Below are 16,300 nucleotides of genomic sequence, written 5' to 3' on the forward strand. Positions count from 1 at the left end.
CTTGGCGCAGCAGTGACACCCAGTGGCCAATCAGGGTATCACACAGAGCATGTTTCCCTTGGAGCAGCAGTGACACCTCGTGGTGATTCAGGGTAATGCACAGAAGGTGTTTCCCTTGATACAGCAGTGACACCCAGTGGCCAGGTGGCGTAATGCACAGCGTGTGTCTGCCTTCTAGGAACAGTGACCCCCATGGACCAGTCACGGTAATGCACAGAGTGTGTTTCCCACCAATCTGGGTAATGCACAGAGCATGTTTCCCATGGAGCAGCAGTGACACCCAGTGACCAGCAGGTGGCATCAGACTCTTCTCGGTTGGGTGGGGGACTGAGGGGGGATAGAGAAAAAAATTGGGGGGGCTGTGCCCCCCCACCACCTGCCCCACCCTTCACGGGGGGCCATGCCTCCCATGCCTCTGCTCCTTCCCAGTTAAAGGCCAAGCTCATCGCCTCTCCCCCCGGCCAGGGGTTAGAGCAATAAAACCTTTATTAAAATAAAGTAGTAAACAGGGTTTACTTAAATAATCTAAATCTGTCCAAATTTTAGTATTACATTCAAAGTTCTTAAAGATCCCATCAATAACCAAAACCAACATGAAAAATTGAAACCAAAAACAATGCTTAATTTAAAACCCAAACATTAAGAAAAACTTTGTTTTTAAAAATAAAAACTCACAAATACCATAAATTAATAATTTCAACATTTTATCAAAAAGGTGTGCTACAGCAGGATGAGAAAATAACATAAAATAAACAAGCCTGACCACTAAAACCTCCTATAAAGGAATCAAATCCTTGAATACTGGCCAAATCTGTATAAAATATGCAGAACTATGTCAAAACTGGTGTTGCAGGTCAGCCATTCGAATCCAGCAAATGTCAATTAAAGCTCCAGTCCAACTAAAAAAACAACAACAACCCAATATGGTCACAGCCTGAAACAAACCTACACAGAAGCAAAATTAAACCTGTGCCAACATTGGAACAAACGATGTAAATTTCTAATTCTAACTTCTTCTTTCTCCCAGGAGGAAAGTGTTTTGCACCCCAGTAACCAGGCTGTCACTGCAGCTTTCCTTTCACTAAATAAGATTTTTACCAAATGTAAATTGCCCTCAGATTTCTCTAAGAGAAATTGAAATTGTATCTTTGCACTAATATCCCAAGTGTGCAAGTCCGTCCCCTCAGAGCAGCCCCACACCCTGAGCCCAGGGGAGACTCCCAACTGGTTTGTGCATTTGTAACCCTGGGGCCGGAAGCTGATGAGAGAAAGGGAAGTGTGTGATCTTGGAGCTTTCCGATACCACCTGCTGGGAGCAGAGGGAATTGACTGAGTGACGTCCTGGCTAATTTTCACCTTGTTCTCTGCCAGCAGGTTCCACTGGAGAGCTCAAGAGTGACTTGACCATGGCAGCACCCTATTTACATATTAAAAGCAGGCATTTGGGGGCCATTGGGGTGAAATGTGAGTAATTTTGGGGTTGGGACCCACATGAGAAGGGATGTGGACAAACTGGAGAGAGTCCAGCAGAGGGCAATAAAAATGATTAGGGGGCTGGGGCACATGGCTTACGAGGACCTACAGGCCATATCCTGTATGTTAAGCTAAGGCAAAGTGAGCATATCTGTATTGTGACCTTTTACTCAGAAAGGAAAATTGACCTTTATCTTGTTACTTAAATAGATAAGTGCCCACGCCTGTCTAAGGTCTTTACCTAGACCAATCGACAATGGAGAATGGCATGGGGGGGGGGTTTCAGTGTTGTACCCACAGACTTAACAGGTACACCACAGGGGAACTTATGTGCATATGTACATGTCATCAACACGCACAAACATCCTAGCCTATGAAGTAAGAGTACCCTAATGTTTTGTGGGTGAGGAATGAAATTTGGGCATAGGAGAAAGGATTTCCAGTGCTTGTGCCCTATAAAAGGGGTAACCCACCTCGCTGGAGCACTTCGCTCTATCATTCTGACTTACTTCCTCCACTCTCTCTCTATCTACTATCAGTAGGCTATTTGTTCTTAAACTTTAAGTTTCAAGGGAACTAGGCTAAGCTTGGTTTCCCTACGTTTTTATTCTTTGTTTATTAGGTTTTGATTTTAAGTTTAACTTAGTCAAGTAAACCGTAAGTAACATTAGCTTTTTCTAAGCACTGCATCTTTCACTCAAGAATTAAGAAACCTGAACTGCAAGGCTGGTCCTGTGTCTCTTACCACCAGGTTATCAAGGAAGGGTGTGAGTATATTAACCAAACCTTTGTTGCATATAATGCCATATGTATCTTTTGAATAGCAGTAATGCAACTGTAACTTTATAACTCAATTAAATTAAATAAAATGTAAGCTAATAAATTTTCATCATATTTTCCAAATTAATATTATTAAGGTATGGGAGCACTCTCCTACCAGGAAGTGGAAGTTAAATGTAAATCTGTGGCCTTTGCCAGCTGAGGACTGTCTGATAGCGAAACTCGCTATCCTATCCACCAGCTGCAGTTCTTGGCCTTGAAATGGGCCATCACTGAGAAATTTGGAGGCTACTTCTCTGGTGCTCAGTTTCAAATATGGACAGAGAACAATCCACTGACTTATGTGTTAACAAGGGCTAAGCTGGATGCTACAGGGCAGAGATGGGTGGCTACATTTGCTAGCCATAACTTCAGCATTCAATACCAATGAGTTGGTATAATAGGGAGTATGATTTATCAGGACCACCAATTCTTGGCTGGCAGGAGGATGTAAGCAGGGTCAGAATGAACTCTACCCTGCCATCTGTTGGTGAGGTGTTGTAAAGGCCTTTTGTTGCTGATGTACATGGTCACACCCACCCCGCATTGAATGATGGGCGTGTTTGTCCAAATGGTGATTTTGGCTGCTGTGGGATCCCCAAACTCTTTCTTATTAGGGCAAGAGTGTAGTTATCCTGGTGATATGAATCAAGGACAGTAGAACAGTACATAGCAGTTCTTGATTTTGGGACTCACCCGAACCTACATAAAACTCGTTATACAAGGGACATGGGTTCCAAAGCAAAGTGAATTAAGAGAAATTGAAAACCATTATTTGTAATTGTCACTATGAGTTTTTTTTTTAAATCTCTAAATGAAGATATGATCCTTCTTTCTTCTTAGTTTAAAATAAAGTTATTTATGATCCCATTACACAAAATGTTCTATAAAACACCCATAGAATCACTGACGCTTAGATATAAATTTTAGATATAATTAAGCTGCTACTATCTGATCTCACTTAAAAGCTGAATGAGACAGAACAGTTTAGCTAGAAAAATTAGCAGAGCAAGATTGTTAGTCACAGGTCAGTGGGTGGGTTTATGCAAATACTGGACTCTTGGACAGGAGCAGCAGCAGGGGCACATGACTTCTGGGGCACATGCACCGCCTCTGCAACCAATGTTTGCTCCCTCACTCCATAACACCACACAGAGCAGCCTTTTACTTCTCAGGACCAAAATACATCATGAAAGAGATCTAACTGTATAAGCTTAGGGTAAGCCCCTGGCCAGTTAATAACAGTTTTAAGAGATTCAGAACCATCTCTGTCTTTCCACACCAGGGACAGCAGAAAGGACATCAGCAGGACCAGCACTGGCAAAACACCAACAAACATCCATTCTTACCTGCCACCCCATTTTGCCCTTTGGAACCCATGCCCCTTAATGGTGAGTACTTTCCAGGACAGGGTGACGCTCTCAGGCCTCAAATGCAAGGTACAGTTACTCTGTCCTGGATCCAAAATCAACAGGAAAATACACTGGATTACTCCTGCCCCAATAAGAAAGAGACTGGGGATCCCGCAGCAGCTGAAATGACCGTTTGGACAAGCACTCCCATCATGCTATCCGGGGTGGGTGTAACCATCCAAATGACATCAGCCCCAAAAGGCCTTGACAACACATCACCAACAGATGGCAGGGTAGAGTTCATACCGACCCTGCTTCAACTAGATTGTGGCAAAGATTCCAAAACACCGAATGTTAAACCTCACCAAACGCGGGTCAATCCATCCTCATCGTCAAATCCGCTCGTTATACTCCACACCTGAACGTAGCCCTCCTATGGACAACATACCCTCCTAACTCAGTGTCTGTACATTAACCTTTTACCCCCAGTCGGGGCTATAGCAGATTATGTATTCCTTACGCCACCCGATCTTAAACCGAACTTCGCACCCCTTGGGTAAGATGTACGTTGTTCCCTGAGCACCAGAAACTTCTACGCCTAAACGCTGTACTGTACACTTTTTTTTTCTTTGAACGTCATCTTAATAAAATGTTGACTTTTGTTCGAGATCCCGGCTCCTGTTCCTTTGCAAGGCATGTGCGTTTGCTCCGGGTTTTAGTCTGCTAATACAGCGGCGGGGGGGATTGAGCCAGACGCGCTTGCCTGCTGCAGCCACGGATCCAAGGCTGAACCTCGTCCCCCACAAGCTGAAGGCTTAACTGAAAACAGTTTAAGAAGTGCTCCCGTCTCCGGCACTCAGCCACCCAGCTCCCAATGGGGTCCAAACCCCAAACAGATCCCTTTTACCCTGCAGAAGCTGTAAAATTCTGTGACCAGGGCAGCTGCCTAGCAGCCTGCGCATCTGCCTGCCAGCGTGAGAGCATGTAAGGCACTAATCCGGATAGTGGCGGCTGGGTGGCAAGGGGAGGGTGTGAAAAACCAGCAGAGTGGCGCAGCGGGAGCGTGCTGGGCCCATAACCCAGAGGTCGATGGATCAAAATGGTCCTCTGCTAGCGATGCGCTTGTTTCTTTTTCCCTCTGGGCCTTCAAGCGAGCCGGTGACCAGCAGAGCCCCAAGAGCCTAGGCCATGAGGCAAGAGGTGGCTGAGGCCCAGCGGCGGCCTGCCAGGGAGCTCCCCGGCACCTCTGGCTGCCTGGGCTGAAGGCAAGAGGCAGGCCTGGGCGTGGCGAGGGCCTCCTGTCCCGGAATGAGGCTGCAGTGCTTCCTGGTCCCCTTTTCCCACCCACACCGGCAGGCGGCTGCTGCGGGAGAACACGAGGGAGGCTCTCGGGGCGCTAGGCAGCGCTGTGTGTGTGGCTGTCAGGGGAAAGAGCCGAGGCTCCCGACTCGAACTGCCATTGACTCGCGTGGCTCTGCGCGCCGTCAGCCGGGACGGGGCGGGCCAGGCCGCGGACGTGACTCAGGCTTGGGCCGCATGGCCGCGCTTTCCTGACGAGGCATGAGGCAGGCCAAGAGCTTTGCACAGCGTAGAGGGAAGTGGGAGGGAGGCGTCTTTGAGCCGGCGTGTCTCCTCCGCTTCTCCCTTGCCGCTTGGGCGGAGGCGGGAAGGGAGCGAAATGTTCCCGGCTGAAAGTTTTTGTCTCGGCCTTGAGGATTAAGCCTGAGCCTCCGGCACGGCTGCTGGCAGAAGGGTTTCTGAATGGCATCCAGCCCGCTCTTTGGACCACCAGCTGAAAGCACTGAGGCCAAGAGGCAGCAAAATGGGACCTTTGAAGCTCCCCCCAGTGAACTTCTGTTCACTGGATTGTTGGGTAGTAAGTCATCTATTGGACTTTGATTTATTGTCTTTTGTCTGCAGGTAGTAAATCAATCACCAAATGTGCTTCTGTTGATTCTGCACCTTTACCAGGGTAAGAGGTGGGAGTGGAGTGGATGGGGGAGCCCCACCTGTCAATCCTGTGCTGTGAGGACAGGAGGTGAGTCAAAATAAGATATATCAACTTCAGCTACACTATTCTTGTAGCTGAAGTTTTGTGTTTTACATTGACCCTGTTTCCCCGCCCTTCCCCCAGTGTAAACCAGGCCAAAGTGTAAGTAGTCTCTTAGCCTATCCATGCTGTGATCAAGTGTCTTGGGTTATATCTACACTATGAAATTAGGTCACATTTATAGAAGTGGGTTTTTTAGGAATTGTTTTTATACAGTCGATTGTGTGTGTCCCAACACAAAGGGCTCTAAGTGCATTAAGTCAGTGGACTGCGTCCACAGTACCAAGGGAGCGTCGACTTCTGGAGCGTTGCAATTTGGGTAGCTGTGGGTAGCTATCCCACAATCTCCGCTGTCCATTGGGATTCTGGGTTGATATCCCAATGCCTGATGGGGCAAAAACAGTGTCGCGGGTGATTCTGGGTACATGTCATCAGACCCTCCTCTCCCTCCCTCCCTCCCTCCGTGAAAGCAGCAGCAGACAATCATTTCGCACCTTTTTTCCTGGGTTACCTAAGCAGATGCCATACCACGGCAAGCATGGAGCCCGCTCAGCTCACCGTCACACCGTACGTCTCCTGGGTTCTGGCAGACATGGGACTGCATTGCTACACAGCAGCAGCTCATTGGCTTTTGGCAGCAGAAGGTGCATTATGATTGGTAGCCATTGTCATTGTACTCCTAGGTGCTCTTTTAGCTGATCTCAGTGAGATCAGTTGGGGCGCCTGGGCAGACAAGGGAGTGACTCAGCCAGGTCATTCCCATCTTCTGCCAAGCAGCCAGGCGATGACGATGGCTAGCAGTTGTACTGCCCCGCTTGCTACAAGCCTAAGAGGTAAAAGCTAGATGGATCAAAACAAGAAATTGACTTGATTTGTTTTGTGAAATCAATGGCCTGCTAAACCCAGGGTTTTGAGTTCAATCCTTGAGGGGGCCATTCTGTGTGACAGTTGTTTGTGTTTCTTCTTGATGCAAAGCCACCCCTTTTGTTGATTTTAATTCCCTGTAAGCCATGCCATCAGTTGCCCCCCCCTCCATCAGAGCAATGGCAGACAATTGTTTCACACCTTTTCTCAGTGCAGAACCAGAAGCTGCAAAAGCAAAACCAGGCAAGGAGGCGACAGCAGTGACAAGAGTGATGAGGACATAGACATGGTCATAGACTTCTCACAAAGTATGGGACGGGCAATGTGTCCCGACAATGTGCACATCATGCTGATGAGCTCTGCATGGTCACCTGTGCTGATCAGCACATCACGCTGGCCAAACAGGAAATGAAATTAAGAAGTTTGCAGGCCTTTTCCTGTCTACCTGGCCAGTGCATCTGAGTTGAGAGTGCTGTCCAGAGCGGTCACAATGGAGCACTCTGGGATAGCTCCGGAGGCCAATACCTTCAAATTGTGTACACACTACCCTAAATTCGACCAGGCGAGGCCGAGTTCAGTGCTAATCCCCTCGTCGGAGGTGGAGTAAAGAAATCGATTTAAAGAGCCCTTTAATTTGAAAAAAAGGGCTTTGTCGTGTGGATGGGTCCAGGGTTAAATCGAGGTAATGCTGCTGAATTCGACCTAAAGTCATAGTGTAGACCAGGCCTCCGAGGGATTTTATAGCTACTGGCTGGCTGGGTGTCCAAAAAAGGGAGCAACCCTCCCCCCCCCCCCCCCGCTTCCATTGATCACACTTGGTAACTACTAAGCAGAAGCACAGAATCATAGATGGATTTGCTGAGTCTCCTGCAGGCCTTCCTAACGGCACAGCAGGGCTGCTCTTGGTTCTGTAAAATGTTGTTTCGTTTAGCAGTGACTGTGAAGGCACTTCCAGCTATTTGGCAGTGGGAACTCTGGTATTAAGTGGACACCCTGTCTTAGCTGTGTATGGCTGTATTGCTTGTAGATTTATATATTCTGTATTGATGTTACCAAATGGAGTATTTTGTAGCTGTCTGCTATAATTTGTTTAACTTGTATGAAATATGAATATGCTCCCTCAGACTTAACCACCTGCCTTGTCACACACTCCCTGCCCCTCGCTCTCTGGGGTGGGAACAAGCCACCAGCATGTGTCCCCATTGGATTTTTTTTTATTTAATTACTTCTCATTGTTAAATTATTTATGAGTGTTTTTTAAATTTCACTGCAGTGCGTTTTCTTCCTGCCACTGTCACCTGGCAGCTCAGGGATGTGAGATTCTCCTCCATTGCGTTTCTGCCCACGGAAAAAGAAGAGAGACCACACGTCAGTACCTTTGGAAATAAAAGCAACCTGGAAACAAACCAGCTGTCTCCTCAGTGTGCAGTTTGTGTCTCTGTTGGTGCAGTTGATGTGTGTGCAGCATGTGTGGTGCACAGGGGCACTGTGTGCTCACATGGGAATTCACCACCCTTGGGGCAGGATTTGACTTGTTCCTGGAGTGAATGTAGCACTGTGGAGTGTCAGGCACAGGCTGCATGACCCCCTCCATTTATCCTTGGCGCAGATACAGCCCAGGCAGTGCTACTGCAACCTCCATCCTGCTGCCCTCCACCATCATCTGCACAGCCCACCTGTCAAGGCAGGAGGGGAATGTTGCTCCATGGATCCTGGCTCTCAGATGGGACTGCCCTGGGATGGGGGTGTGTGGTTGCATCCATTAGGTCACCAGACTGAGCCTTCTAATATCCTTGGTGATTGTTCTCAAGATCCAGGACTTTGTGCTCAAACAAAGAAACATCTCCCAGCTTCCTGGTTGAAAATAAGGCCCTTTCCTTGCAATATAGAGGAAAGACATAGATCTTCACCCCAGATGGGACTTGAACCCACAATCTCTGGCTTCGGAAGCCAATGCCTTATCCATTAGGCCACTGGAGCCCTGATGTACAGCTGTTGAAGAGATGGAAATTTCCTCTCATAAATGCACATTCCTCGCATTTGTTTCAACACTAAATAGCCCCTTTATGTGCCTTAGAGAAATGTCTGCATCCCCTGGCAGCGAGGCAACTGGGCAGGTCGCTGACAGAGCTGAGCACCACCTTTCTGCCAGCCATCTTTAGAGAAGAACCCCACCCTAGAGTCACCCCTCCCTCCTTCAGCACCTCCATGGCTGTGGCTCTGAGCAGCAGTAGGATAATTAGGGGGTGAATCTGGGGCTGGAACGGGGGTAAGGTCAGCCTGTAAAGAGGAACCAGGGGGAGGCTGTGGGCTGCTGGTTGGTTGTTGGGATCAGAGCCTCTAGACCAAAGCTGCACAGTGACCTGACCCCAGGGTTATAAGGCCGACACAGTGACCCCCTTACTGGCCTCTGTGACCCCCAAACCCTTGTTACTAAGGGCATTGAGGAGTCTCTGTCACTTAAAGCTTCTGGGAGCTCCGCAGCAGGCTGCGGGCGTCAGCCACCTCCTGCCTCACAGGTTAGACTCTTGGTGCTGTGCCAGCCGCCCCCTCGCTTGCAGGCCCAGTGTAAGAAGCAGGAGGCCTGGTGCTGGCAGAAGAGGGTTTTGATTGATCCACCTCTGTGTTATGGGCACAGGACACTTCCACTGTGTCCCTCTGCTGGCTTTTCTTCAGCAGCACCTAGCGGCCCTGGCTCCAGGCTAGCGCCTGGCGAGCTCTGGCACTGGCAGGAAGCGCTGCAGGGTGCTGGGCAGCAGCCCTGGCAAACCAGCTGCTGGTAGGTGTCTCTGTGGTATCATGGGTCAGTGAGTGCAGCTGTTAATGGAAAGGAGGGGGGTTATGCTCCCCCAGGGAGGCCACTGAAGGCTCCTTGTGGGCGCCTCAAGGTCTGCTGGGAGCCGTGATGTCCCCCTTTTGCCACGTTGAAGGCTCCCTCCTGGACACAGTGGATTCACCTGCTGCCTACAAGAGTGTGGGGGCCGCGCTGCAAAAGCGCATCTGCCAGCAGCCATGCCAGAGCCTCAGGTTTAATCCTCAAGGCCGAGCGCAAAACCTTCAGCCGGGAATATTTCGCTCCCTTCCCGCCTCTGCCCAAGGAGCAAGGGAGAAGCGGAGGAGACACGCCGGCTCAAAGACGCCTCCCTCCCACTTCCCTCTACGCTGTGCAAAGCTCTTGGCCTGCCTCATGCCTCATCAGGAAAGCGCGGCCGTGCGGCCCAAGCCTGAGTCACGTCCGCGGCCTGGCCCGCCCCGGCTGACGGCGCGCAGAGCCACGCGAGTCAATGGCAGGTCGAGTCGGGAGCCTGGGCTCTTTCCCCTGACAGCCACACACACAGCGCTGCCTAGCGCCCCGAGAGCCTCCCTCGTGTTCTCCCGCAGCAGCCGCCGCCTGCCGGTGTGGGTGGGAAAAGGGGACCAGGAAGCACTGCAGCCTCATTCCGGGACAGGAGGCCCTCGCCACGCCCTGGCCTGCCTCTTGCCTTCAGCCCAGGCAGCCAGAGGTGCCGGGGAGTTCCCTGGCAGGCCGCCGCTTCTCCCAGGAAATAAGGAAAAGGCGATGAATGACTAAGTCAGGAAATAACAAGGAACTGAGGAGGTTTGTCAAATGGGTTTCTGCCCAATTTAACATCTTCTCAGCTACCGCTCAAAGTTAAAGACCTAAAGTCGACCTATCGGCATAAGTACAGATGGTTAGATGGGAATTAAAAGGAGCTGCTGTCACAAGTGTTAGGTGCCTGCAAGCAGCATGCAGAGCATTTAAAACCACCGCAGTTAGAGGCTCAGATGAAACGTTTGCCCTAAATCAGAAACGACAATAGGAGGACCAGCAGAACGCCACTCTAGGTACATGGCAGAGTAATGGAGGCCATTAGAGGCAAAAAGTCATTCCTTAAAATTTGGAAATCAGATCCTAGTGCACCTAGATAGGAAGGTGCACAAACTCTGGCCTGTTAATTGTCAAAGTGTAACAAGTCAGGCCAAGAAAGAATCTGAGGCTTTGGCTACACTTGCATTTCAAAGCGCTGCCGCGGCAGCGCTTTGAAGTGCTAAGTGTAGTCAAAGCGCCAGCGCTGGGAGAAAACTCTCCCAGCGCTGTCCGTACTCCACTTCCCTGTGGGGCATAACGGACAGCGCTGGGAGCGCGGCTCCCAGCGCTGGGGCTTTGACTACACTGGCGCTTTGTAGCGCCGCAATTTGCAGCGCTGCAGAGGGTGTGTTTTCACACCCTGCTGCAGCACTGCAAATTTGTAAGTGTAGCCAAGCCCTGAGAAGCAACATGCTAAAGACACAAAAGCTAAGCAGAAATCCGGTCAGTGCGACTCCTGGTCTGTCCCCGCAGAAAGGTGAAACCCCTCTGTGGCTGGAGTGAGCTCCTCTAAGCTGACTACAGACCTGTGCCAGGTAGTGCTCATTGTAAAAATGTTTCCTCTGAAGGTTGGGAAAACGGGACCAGCGGTCCTCAGGCCGGCTGACACAATTAAAATCCCCCCCAACAACAAACATCATGCAGTCCAGAGGAAGGGAGCCTTTGATCTTCCCTCTCATGCCTTAACTGGGGACCATACACACTAATATAGCAGTAACCAGTGCCACAGAGCACAAAGCCACCAGCAATGCCCTCACTGGTCTAAGCTCCACCACCTTCTGTACTCGCACCGTGAATGTGAAGAACAAGACTCCAGCCCCATCATTCTTCCCTGTCCAGGAGGCCCTTCCTCCAATCACCCTCTGCCCATTGATCTACCCTAGAGTCGTTAATGTGCATTTCCTGAACACTCACCATGGCCAAGTCCAGCTGCTCCAAGGCACTGAACAGCAAGCACCTCCTCCTGGGCCCCCAAATCCCTTCCACCTTCCACACGGCCACTTTCACAGATGCCCCTTCCCTGGTACTGCCCTTACTCAACTGCACAGAGGAGTTTTCATCCCCAATGCCTGCCACTGCCCAGCAGCCCTCTGGCACCATTCCTGAGGGCCACCATGTTCAGAAAGACAGCTCTTATCAGCCCCATGAGAATACAGTATTGCAACATTTTTAATGGAAAGGGCCCCCGAAATTGCTTTGCTCTAGGCGAGCCCTGCTCATTTTAGATGCAGGCACTGCTGTGCTTCCAGAGAACAAGCTGCCAAAGGACTTGCTAAAGCCTGGGGTTGAACCAAGGACCTTTAAATCTTCAGTTTAACACTCTCCCAACTGAGCTACTTTGGTAGCTGCTTAAAAGTATTTTGGCCTGCTGCTTCTCTGCTCGGGATGTTTTAGCAGCCGTTGAAAAGCAGGTAGGAAAGCAGGGCCAGCCCCGAGTGGGGCCTCTGACCATTCCCACTCAAGGGGCTCCTTTTGGCAGTGGGGCAGGAGATATTTCCCACAAGAGGCTCCTACGCTGCCTCATCCCCCAAGACCCCTCCTCCCGCTCACTGGTCTCCGTCCCCTCCCCCCCTCACTCGCCCTTACGGTCATTACAAAGTGGCAAGGCAGAGCCCTCCCATGTTTAAAAGTCCTGGGGTGTTGTTCCCCCCTGTTCAGGCACCCCTGGGTCCCTGCACTTCACACAGCTCTCCCTGATTTCAGCTGTTAGTGAGGGAGCCTCACTGCTAGCGCAGACTGGGCAGTTTGTTGCATGAGAGACACTGTCCCAAAGCAGGACTAATGCTTAGAGCTGGTTCTCAGTGATTTCAGATCTGTTGGTCTGCAGCAAGACTCTACATTGAGTCTTAACCAGCTCGGTTATTACACAGGGAAGAACAAAAGGGTCAAATGGGGCCTGGAACCCTTAAGAAGAATCCACCCCAACAAGTACCAACACTTGTCGCTACCTGCTCTCAGCTCCACTGAGAATGTTTTGGGGTCATTCCTCGCCTTTAGCAACCTAGGGAACTGGAAGAAAAGCAATTAACAGGTGCTCCAGTGGCGCAATTGGTTTGCACACAGTACTTATAGGGCAGTCCTGAGAGGAGCTATGCTGAGGTTGTGAGTTCAAGCCTCACCTGGAGCACTGGTTTTCATTAACCAAGTGGCTTCACCCCCTCATTTGGCCTTGTGGAATGTAGAATTCCAGCCCTGAAGAGAGGGGAGGAGTCAAAAATGCCCCCTTCACTTATTACCTCCTCTCCAGAGCACAGGTCAGAATCTACCATCCTTTCTCCCCCACCAGCCCCTGTGCCAGGATCCCTCAAGCAGAGCCTGGAGTCCTGTCCATGGCGTCTGTACTATTGACAAAGACTAAGTGACAGGGACAAAACACTCAAATCCCGCCTGGTGCGGGGAGCCAGGTTTGCTCTTCAAATTCTGTTGTTCGTACATTTCCAGGCCTGGGAATGTCCCACAACAGCATTTAATGGGAAGCTGCCTGCAGAACAGTTACACTGCACAGAGCTCCTGGGAGGAGGGGTGGGAATTAGTAACATTTTGAGGATTGTTTGGAAAATGAGCCTTTGCTGACAAGGTTTGTCTCTGTTCATATTTCACCTTCAGGTGTTATGTTGAGGGATCTTTAGTACATTTTTGTGAGGTTAATAACTATCTCCTCAACTTTATTTACTCAACTTAAAAATTGGTGTCACTTGATTTTTGCATCTCCCTGTGAAAATACAACTGACACTTGTGGCTTTCTACAGGGGGTCATGATGTTGATGTTGGGGAATTCAGTCTCTGTACTTCTGGGGGGAGTGTTGCTTTTTTACAGCTGGCACACCCGGCTGTTAGCTGCACCCACTGTCCTTGCCAGGGGCCCCTGCTGAACCCTGGGTGGCTGCACTGCAATGCTGGGGTGACTCTGCAGGTGGAGAAGCTGCTGTGGAGCAATGTAGACCAGGTGCAGGAAGGAGATGGGGTCACTATTCACATTCTGACCTGCACAATTTTCCAAATTTGGGAATAGATTCATAGACTTAAGGTCAGATGGGACCATTATGATCATCTAGTCTGACCTCCTGCACAATGCAGGCCACAGAATCTCACCCACCCACTCCTGTAACAAACCCCTAACCTATGTCTGAGTTATTGAAGGCCTCAAATCGTGGCTTAAAGGCCTCAAGGTGCAGGGAATCCTCCAGCAAGTGACCCGAGCCCCACGCTGCAGAGGAAAGCGAATGTCCAAGAACAATTCTAAGGGGAAGGTGAATGCAGAGCAATGACACTGGAGATGCCCAGACCTCCAATGGGGGCAGCGTGGAAATTAATAATGGGAAGATCATTTGCAAAATTAGTTGTCACTGACAAGATTTGTCTCTGTTCCTATTTCACGCTGTGGTGTTAGTTAGAGGAATCAGGACAGATTTTTACTACAGTTGAACCCTGTTATGTCGCTGGCCTAGGGGTTTGCCAAACAGCATCGAGATAACCAATGATCGAGATAAACCCCTATCCGCCCCCCCACCCCCTCCCTGCCCCCTTACCGCGCTGCCTGCACGTGGCTGGATCCGGCGAAGCAGGAGGCGGAAGCAGGCCGGGCGGCCGTGGACGGGGACCGGAGCCGGGCAGCCAAAGAAGCGGACCCGGTAAGCGGGGCCGGGCGGCAGGTGAAGCGGGGACCAGGTAAAGGGAGCCGGGCGGGCGGACGGCAGGCGAAGCGGGGACCAGGTATGCGGGGCCGGGCGGGCGGAGACGGGCAGGGACCGGGTATGCGGGGCCGGGCGGGCGGGCGGCAGGCAAAGCGGGGACCAGGTATGCGGGGCCGGGCGGGCGGGGGGGGCCGGGCAGGGACCGGGTATGCGGGGCCGGGCGGGCGAGCGGGGCCGGGCAGGGACCGGGTATGCGAGGCCGGGCGGGCGGGCGGCGAAGCGAAGCCGGGCGGAGGGGCGGGCCGCAAAGCGGGGACCGGCGAAGCGGAGCCGGGCGGGCAGGCGGCAGGCAAAGCAGGGACCAGGTATGCGGGGCCGGGCGGGGACGGGCAGGGACCGGGTATGCGGGGCCGGGCTGGCGGGGCCGGGCAGGGACCGGGTATGCGGGGCCGGGCGGGCGGGGACGGGCAGGGACCGGGTATGTGGGGCCGGGCGGGCGGGCGGCAAACCGGAGCCGGGCGGGGACCAGGTATGCGGGGCCGAGCGGGCGGGCGGGGACGGGCAGGGTCCAGGTATGCGGGGCCGGGCGGGCGGGCAGGGACCGGGTATGCGGGGCCGGGCAGGCGGGCAGCATGCAAAGCGGGGACCAGGTATGCGGGGCCGGGCGGGCGGGCAGTGACGGGCAGGGACCGGGTATGCGGGGCCGGGCGGGCGGCCGGGGACGGGCAGGGACCGGGTATGCGAGGCCGGGCGGGCGGGCGGGCGGCGAAGCGAAGCCGGGCGGAGGGGCGGGCGGCAAAGCGGGGACCGGCGAAGCGGAGCCGGGCGGGCAGGCGGCAGGCCAAGCGGGGACCAGCTATGCGGGGCCGGGCGGGCGGGCGGCGAAGCGAAGCCGGGCGGGGGGGCGGGCGGCAAAGCGGGGACCAGGTATGCGGGGCCGGGCGGGGACGGGCAGGGACCGGGTATGCGGGGCCGGGCTGGCGGGGACGGGCAGGGACCGGGTATGCGGGGCCGGGCGGGCAGGCACTGACGGGCAGGGACCGGGTATGCGGGGCCGGGCGGGCGGCCGGGGACGGGCAGGGACCGGGTATGCGAGGCCGGGCGGGCGGGCGGCGAAGCGAAGCCGGGCGGAGGGGCGGGCGGCAAAGCGGGGACCGGCGAAGCGGAGCCGGGCGGGCAGGCGGCAGGCAAAGCGGGGACCAGCTATGCGGGGCCGGGCGGGCGGGCGGGCGGCGAAGCGAAGCCGGGCGGAGGGGCGGGCGGCAAAGCGGGGACCAGGTATGCGGGGCCGGGCGGGGACGGGCAGGGACCGGGTATGCGGGGCCGGGCTGGCGGGGACGGGCAGGGACCGGGTATGCGGGGCCGGGCGGGCAGGCTGGGACGGGCAGGGACCGGGTATGCGGGGCCGGGCGGGCGGGCGGCGAAGCGGGGCCGGGCGGACGGGCGGGCGGCGAAGCGGGGACCGGCGAAGCGGAGCCGGGCGGGCGGGCGGCAGGTGAAGCGGGGACCAGGTATGCGGGGACGGGTGGGGACGGGCAGGGACCGGGTATGCGGGGGCGGGCGGGCGGCTGGGGACGCGGGGAGCGGGCGGCTGGGGAACCGCGCGGCTGGAGAGCCAGGGAGCGGGCGGCTGGGGACGCGGGGAGCCGGGCTCGAGATATTAGGGTTCGGCGAATTGACATAACGGATGAGAAACCCATAAGATAAAGAGGGAGTTTGGCGGTTCCACTTGTAAAACCTCGAGTTAATAGGATTGGCAAGTTAACCGAGGTTGAGATAAATGGGTTCGACTGTATATTAATTAAACACTTAATTTTGTTTACCCAAGCCAAAAACTTAGTGTCACTTATTTTTTTCTCTGTCCTAGCAAGAATGAATTTAATTTTGTGACTTTCTGGAAAGTGCAGCGAGATTAAATGTGGGGAATTCAGTCTCTGTGTTTGTGAGCTGATGTTTTCCTCTCACAGGTCAGTGCCTGCACTGAAATACCAAGAGGGATCTAAGGGCTGGTGTACGCTGGGCACTTAACTGGCAGAGCGACGTCTCTCAGGGTGTGAAACCCCCCCTCCACCCATATAGTTACAGTGACCTAAGCCCTGGTTAGATAGTGCTAAGGAAAAGGAAGAATTGTTCTGTCCATGTAGCTATTACAGGGATGGGAAAACCCCTCCAGTCACTGTTTACTCCAAAGTGCTATAGCAGTGCCACAGCAGCATTTTAAGTGTAGACAGTGAAACTA

At 53.1% G+C, this 16,300-nt stretch overlaps 2 non-coding genes across 2 annotated transcripts; one reads left to right on the forward strand and one right to left on the reverse strand.

Moving 5' to 3' along the window:
- Positions 1 to 8,465: 8,465 nt before the first annotated feature.
- On the reverse strand, positions 8,466 to 8,538 carry TRNAR-CCG. Its single transcript has one exon. It is a non-coding gene; the product is annotated as a tRNA-Arg (tRNA).
- A 3,922-nt stretch (positions 8,539 to 12,460) lies between these two features.
- On the forward strand, positions 12,461 to 12,554 carry TRNAI-UAU. Its single transcript has 2 exons — positions 12,461 to 12,498; positions 12,519 to 12,554. It is a non-coding gene; the product is annotated as a tRNA-Ile (tRNA).
- The last annotated feature ends 3,746 nt before the right edge of the window (positions 12,555 to 16,300 follow it).

This window comes from Mauremys mutica, unplaced genomic scaffold (genome assembly GCF_020497125.1).
Source record: "Mauremys mutica isolate MM-2020 ecotype Southern unplaced genomic scaffold, ASM2049712v1 Super-Scaffold_100095, whole genome shotgun sequence".
NCBI classification, from domain to species: Eukaryota; Metazoa; Chordata; order Testudines; family Geoemydidae; genus Mauremys; species Mauremys mutica.